At 41.0% G+C, this 6,558-nt stretch overlaps 1 long non-coding RNA gene across 1 annotated transcript; it reads left to right on the top strand.

Moving 5' to 3' along the window:
* Positions 1 to 283: 283 nt before the first annotated feature.
* On the top strand, positions 284 to 6,558 carry LOC143434022 (uncharacterized). The gene is made up of 3 exons (XR_013103166.1): positions 284 to 501; positions 4,103 to 4,216; positions 5,769 to 6,558. It is a non-coding gene; the product is annotated as an uncharacterized LOC143434022 (long non-coding RNA).

The following is a 6,558-nucleotide window of genomic DNA, read 5'->3' as shown; positions in this document are numbered from 1 at the left end:
TGTGGTCTACACCACTGCTACCTGTAGTCTCACAGACACATTTGAAAAGAGTTTTCTTATATATGTGTATGTAAAAAGAGGAGACTAAGAAACTATTTCCAAGTTACTCTGAGTTGCAACATCATAGTGTTTGTTACCTGATGATGCCCACAAGCTGAGATACAGTGGCTGTATTTGCAAAGGCTAATCAATAAGCTAAAAAGTTGGGAAATAATGGAAAAGGATTACTAGATGTCACTAAATGTCATGTAATAATGCAAGTCTCCCCCTCCTCCATGGAACAGTACACATGATTCTCAATTTATGATGGCACGATAAATCCTGTTTCAATTTGACTGTTGTTTGTAAGAGGTATGCATTCAGTATAAATTGTACTTTGAACTTCGAGTTTTGATCTTTCCCCCAGGTTAGCCTGATATAGGACTCTTCTCTCTTGCTATGATGGACAGCCACAGGGAGTCACATGATCAAGAGAAGCAACGGTGCTTGCCAGACTGTTTGGTAAGTTAGGAGGTCGTAAACACATTTGTGATATTTTCCACGTATTGTTAATTTATTCAGGATGAAACTCCCATTGTAAGTTGAGAATTATGTTTTTTCTTCTTTCTCTTAAAAAAAAATGTTAGAGGTTAAAACCCAGGCAGGTTTTAACTTCCAAGACTTTTAAAACAGCAATATGGAAAGACGCCAGCCTGGTCTTCAGAGTGAGTTCTAGGACAGCCAGGGCTAGCCAGAGAAATCCTGTCACAAAAAACCAAATCAGATCAAACCAACAAACTAACCAACCAACCAACCAACCAACCAAATCCTTTCTGGGAATAGATTTGGCATGACGCAAAGACAAAAAGATTTAAAGCTGTTAGTGAGAAGCAAAACATCAGATGTTCCCTCCCCTGGCTTGTTCTTTAGGTTGACTCTACAGTGACCTTCCTTGTTGTCATTTTGTAAACATTCTAAGTTTGCAAAATAAATCTGAGGGAAAACCTGACCTTTCACACCAGTGCAATTATATTCTCTGTACCTTTGGAGCTGGGAGCCTCTTCCTCACAATCTCTTTCTGAGGGGAAAGGCTTGGAGTGGTGTGAACGTACAACACAGTGTAAGACCCAGGCAAAGAGGAAGGGAAGCATGTATTGTTGACAGAAACCTCAGCCTTTCCGATGCAGGAATGTATGTCAAATTTGGATACAGGAGCAGATATCCAGTCAGATATCCAGTTGCCATTTCTGCCTCAGATGCCTCCATTGCTTCCTGACCTACCTATGGTGGATGCTTCTTTTCTCTCACATTTGTTCCCTTCATGCCCACGTGGCTGGTCTTCCATCCTGTGCAGCTTTTGCTTGCTTTACTTTCAGTTCAGCTACCTCTTATCCATCTGGTCATCTGAGCAAACAGCTCTCCCAAGGCTCTTGATTTCCCCATCAGCCTTTCTATTGTGTATCAAAATGGACCCTTAGGTTTCATAGGATTTATCAAATGTCTTCACCTTGAAGACATAATTTGTTCTTAGTGTTCTTATCCGATAGAAAGATAACTCCATTGCCTGCCCAGTGGCTCTTCAAGGTAGTAGTCTCATTCAAGGGATCTTATCTCTCATGGTTAGCTCGTTAGCAAACAAAGGGGGTGGGGACCAGAGCAGATGTCCTCATCTGGGTGCGTGACAAAAGCATCTGAGGAACCTTAGGAAATGATTATTTTGGGCCAAATTAGAGAATTAAGTGAGATGCCCTTCGTGTAAGATGCTTTAATTGAGAATAATCTCATATCTAAAAGGGAAAAACATATCCAAAGGAACAGACTGGGGAGGCTGAAGGAGAGATAGCAGGGAAGATGTGCTGGCCTCAAGAGAACTGGAAATTCAATGCGGGCGGCAAGGATGGAGAAGTCAAATGTGAAAGCTCACATCTGGACTTTGCCTATCTAAGTATCTTTCTCCCTAGACATTAATAGAATGGCTTAACTTCCATTCATTTATATGATATTATTAGTCAACTATTTTCAAGAATTTATACTACAGGAAAGAAATTGACTTGCGACGTTCTTGTAGCAAATCCCTGATCTGATGAAACTTGTATTCCAAAATTCTTGTTCAGGGTCCAGAGAGATTGGTAAGAGCATTGGTTGCTCTGGCAGAGGACCTGGGTTTGCTTTCTAACATCCATGTGGTGGCTCACAACCATTAGTAACTCTATTCCTGGAGATCTGATACCTTCTTTGCCCTCCTCTGGTACCACACACATGCATGATACATATGCATACTTGTAGGCAAATTACTCATATATGTAAGGATTAAAAAGCTGTTTAAGTGAAAAAAATATTATTCACCTTTTTGTACCCAATTCTACCATTGTACTAGAGTTTGACTATTACATTTATTTCTGGCAGTGCTATGGATTGAACCACAGGCCTTGCACAGGTTAGTCTAATAATCGAGGGCTACATTTCCTGCCTTTAAACTTTGACTTATCTTAAATAATAGTCATTCCTTATTTCCTATTTTAGTGATTATTTGGCTGTTTTGCTTTTCTTTACAGACATCATATACGTAGAACAACTTGTTTTCTCTCTGTCTTTCACACACACACACAAACACAGACATGCACACATACACACACAGACACACTCACATACACATATACACACATACACTCACACAGACTCACACATACAGACACATATACACACAGACATACACACACACAGACATGTTGAGAACCAAACTAGTCCCTGTTCAGGCGCCAAAAATGTTGAGGCCTGAGCAAAATGTTGAGGCCCAAGCTGCCCCACTTTGGGCAGCCAAAAATGTTGCAGCCCTCTCCACTCCATGCTTGGTGGCCACTGTATCCGGCCCAAGCTGCTGCTCAGGTCCGAGTTCAGCAAGAGAGAGAGTGAGGATGGACTCGAAGAATGGAGACCAGACAGAGTGTGATTCAATCCCTTTTATTCTTCAGTCTCTCTTCCTAGTCCAAGTCCCAAGTCTAGCTGTACTCTCTAAAGAGTCTCCCTAAAGAGTATATCTCTCTGCTGTCTGCCTCTGCCTTTTATATGTCTCACTTCTAAGCCATGCCTCTAAGTTACACCTTTAATCATGCCCTTAGGTCTTGTCTCTAAATCTGATCTCTAGGTCACACTCTTAAGTCACACACCTTTAATCTCACACACCTTTAATTTCACACACCCAAGGAAAGTCCTGGGTATCCAAAGCAAGATGTTATCAGAGTGTGCTCAGCTGTTGTAGGCTATTGTAATACAAGTCTCATGTCAGGGTATATGGCTCAAGATGGCTGCAAAGCTGATAGCCACTTTCTGCTAAAAGTCGGCCCCCAACACAGACACACACACCAACATACACAGATATACATACATATACACAACACACATATACACATACACACACATACAAACACACATACACACACACACACACACACACACACACACACACACACACTATTCAAACTTTACTGAATGACTGTCAATCATGGGGCAGGATGGTATCTACTCTGACCATATCTCTGTCATTCCCTGTCCCTGTCTTTCTTTCTCTTTATTCTTCTCTTTTTCTGCTGCCACTATTAGAAAAAAACTAAGTATAATATTTTGTCATTCGTTAAACTTATGCTGATTTCTAGCTCCCTTATAACTTATAACTTACAACACTTGTTTTATTTTTATTTTAAATGAAAGCATTTCAAATGATTTTGTATTCTTTTTTGTTTTAATAATGTTGACTACCCAGATTGTAGTAATATACATAACTATGAAGGCACAGAAGATATCCCGACCAATAAACTATTAAAAACAACATAAAGGAGATTGTCTTAATAATGGTTATAACTGGTTAAAATATTGACTCATTTTAAGTGCCAGATAGGGCGGCTTATGGCAGCTTATATCTGTAATCCTGACTCTTTGGAGCTAAGCGGAATTGTGAGTTTGTAACCAGCTATAGGAAGAGTCTTTGAAACAAAATTGACTGTTTAGTAATAGATGTGGGTAGTTACGGTGTTAGTGTCTTATAACTCGGTCTGGTGAAATTCATGGTACATATGCACGCCTACACATGGTTTAATATTTTTGTTTGTTTGTTTTGTTTTTACAGAAATGTGGTGTTTTATTATACATTTTATTACAGAGTCTCACAGAAAGAAAATATCTCAAAAAGGATGCCAGGCTAACAAAGTCCAGCTGGAAAACTGGGAGAAGACAGGGCAATGTAAGTTCTTCTTCTTGCCCAAGAGCAGTGGGAAGATATAAACAGAACCAATCTAAGAAATAGCTGGTATTACCAAAGCCTGAAAAAGGGTCACAGTCAACCCTTCTAGAAAGCGTCATTAGGGCCTCTTAACAGAGCTCCTAAGCAGACTTGGCAGTTCAGGATTTTGTCTTCTGATTGTTTTCTTCTCTGACCAGAGAAGACTTATCATGGCGTTCAGAATCTTTCCAGACTGTTCTAGTTGGCATGGCATGCTGAAAGGTGTGCTCAAAACAAGTTAATATGATTTCTGAAAGCAGACTGGGGCGGAGGGGGTGGGGTTCAGGTAGCTGGAGGGCCCTTTCATTTGGCTGTGGACCCAGGCTATGATAGCAGGGCAGAAAGAGGAGCTGTGTTACCTTCAAGCGCTCCCACCCCAGTGCCAGATAAAACTGAATGAATGAGAACAGACATGTCCACGAGGGATTTTCCTGAGGTGTGTTATGTAAAACCTCCTTTCCACCTTCTCTGTGAAAACCCCTGCAATGTTTATATTCTCACCAAGGTTTTGCATGGGAGGATTCTGGAAAGTTTCGAAGGCAATCTGAGTTCATAGGTCCTGGCACTGACAGACAAGGAGGAAAAACACAAAAGCCAGCTATATGACTCTGTCCCCCTCCTTTAAGGCAATTTGAAATAATTATCTTGGAAAAGTCCTTGCCATACTTTTGACCGAAGTTCTAGCATCCTACACAAACAACAGGCTTCCCAATTCCAGTATAGGCGAATGTAAAAGGCAAAGGCAAAGACAATTCAAGGAGGAAAGACATCAAGCCAGCAAGGTAAAGGAAATATCCAACTATATTAACAAAGTAACAAACACTAAAAGTAAAATCTATGTAAATGGCCACTTCACGCCCTGATAACAGCATGTTTCATTTGTTTGTAAATCTCCAATGATGGCAAAAGCAGAGTGTGAGAAAAATCACTTCTTTTATTTGATAGTGGGCAATATCCCTGTACTGCTAGGAGAGGCAAGGCAGAGTTTTATTTATTTAAAAATCCATGTAAGCATTACCATTGCTCGAAAAAAAAAATCACAATTCGGAGAGTTTACTCTGAAAATAATCGGGTGCTTATATAAGAAATGTACCAGGAAGACTGTTTATTGTAGCATTGCTTAGGACGATAAAGGCTGGGAAGAGCTCAGTGTCAAATGTGAGGTAGGGGCGAAGTGATTTACGGTCTAAGCACACTAAAGAGTGCCGTGCATTGACAGTGATGGTGGGGGTTGACAGTTGTTTGCTGAGATGGACAGGTCCTTAGGATCTGTTAAATTTTACAAATGCAGCCTCCTTAACAACATATACTTCTGACACTGGCGTCCTAAGATTTCTCTGTGTCTCTGCATCACGGACACAGAGAACTCGAATCACAGAGACCGATTTCTTACCTGTAACTTCAGATTCTGTACATACAGCATGTAGTCAGTACATGTGTGTAAGTTTAGGAGGTGGAACTGTGGAGGATTATAATGATAATTTCCGTACTGTATGTACTCTATTCTTTGAAGGAGAGATGCCTAACTTTGGTGGTGATGATGATGAAGATGAGGATGAAGATGAAGAAAATGTGACCCATCTGACTCTCAAGGGCTCTAGTAGTTGAATATTTCCTGGAAACATAATGATCTCACTTCATTTCCTGTAACTTGGAACCTTTCATATTTAAGATGTGGCAGTTGGCCGAAACCCTTAAGGTGCTGCATCTTTCCTTGTAGCTTTTGGAATGAAAGCGCTGTGGGGAAGGAAGGTGCACACCTTCCTGAGGGCCCCAGGTGTGTTTACAAGCAAGGGCACCTTTGTTTTGGCATCTGTTCTGACAAAGTCTCAGAAGGGAATTTCAGCGGGTGATTCTGGGAAGCGAACAAAGGAATGAGGGAAGAGCTGGAGGAGGGCTCCTGAGAACATGTGCACATAAACACACAACTCAGATGGTGTGCTGAAACTGGGCCAGAACACAAGCACAGAGGTGGTCAGATCACTGTCCTTGATTTTTCTATGTGTCTGACAAGCTGACTTATGTTTAAAATTTTTATTTTGTATGCATGTCTGTTGGTGGGGAGGGGACATGAATGCTGTAACATGGTTATGAGATCAGAGGACAAGTTATAGGTGTCAGTTCTTTCCCTCTACCATGTGGGTGTCAGTCAGGGGATTGCACTCAGGCCATCAGGCGTGGGCAGGCATCTTCCATGACAGACACCTTTACCCACTGAGCTCCCTAGGTCATCAGCCTGAGGTACTCTTACATGTAAACCTAAGTAAAGTTTAACTCTTTAAAATAAAATACCTTTCAATGTG

This window comes from Arvicanthis niloticus, chromosome 12 (assembly GCF_011762505.2).
Source record: "Arvicanthis niloticus isolate mArvNil1 chromosome 12, mArvNil1.pat.X, whole genome shotgun sequence".
NCBI classification, from domain to species: Eukaryota; Metazoa; Chordata; class Mammalia; order Rodentia; family Muridae; genus Arvicanthis; species Arvicanthis niloticus.
Note: the sequence above shows the minus strand (reverse complement) of the source record. Positions and strands in the feature narration are given on the sequence as shown.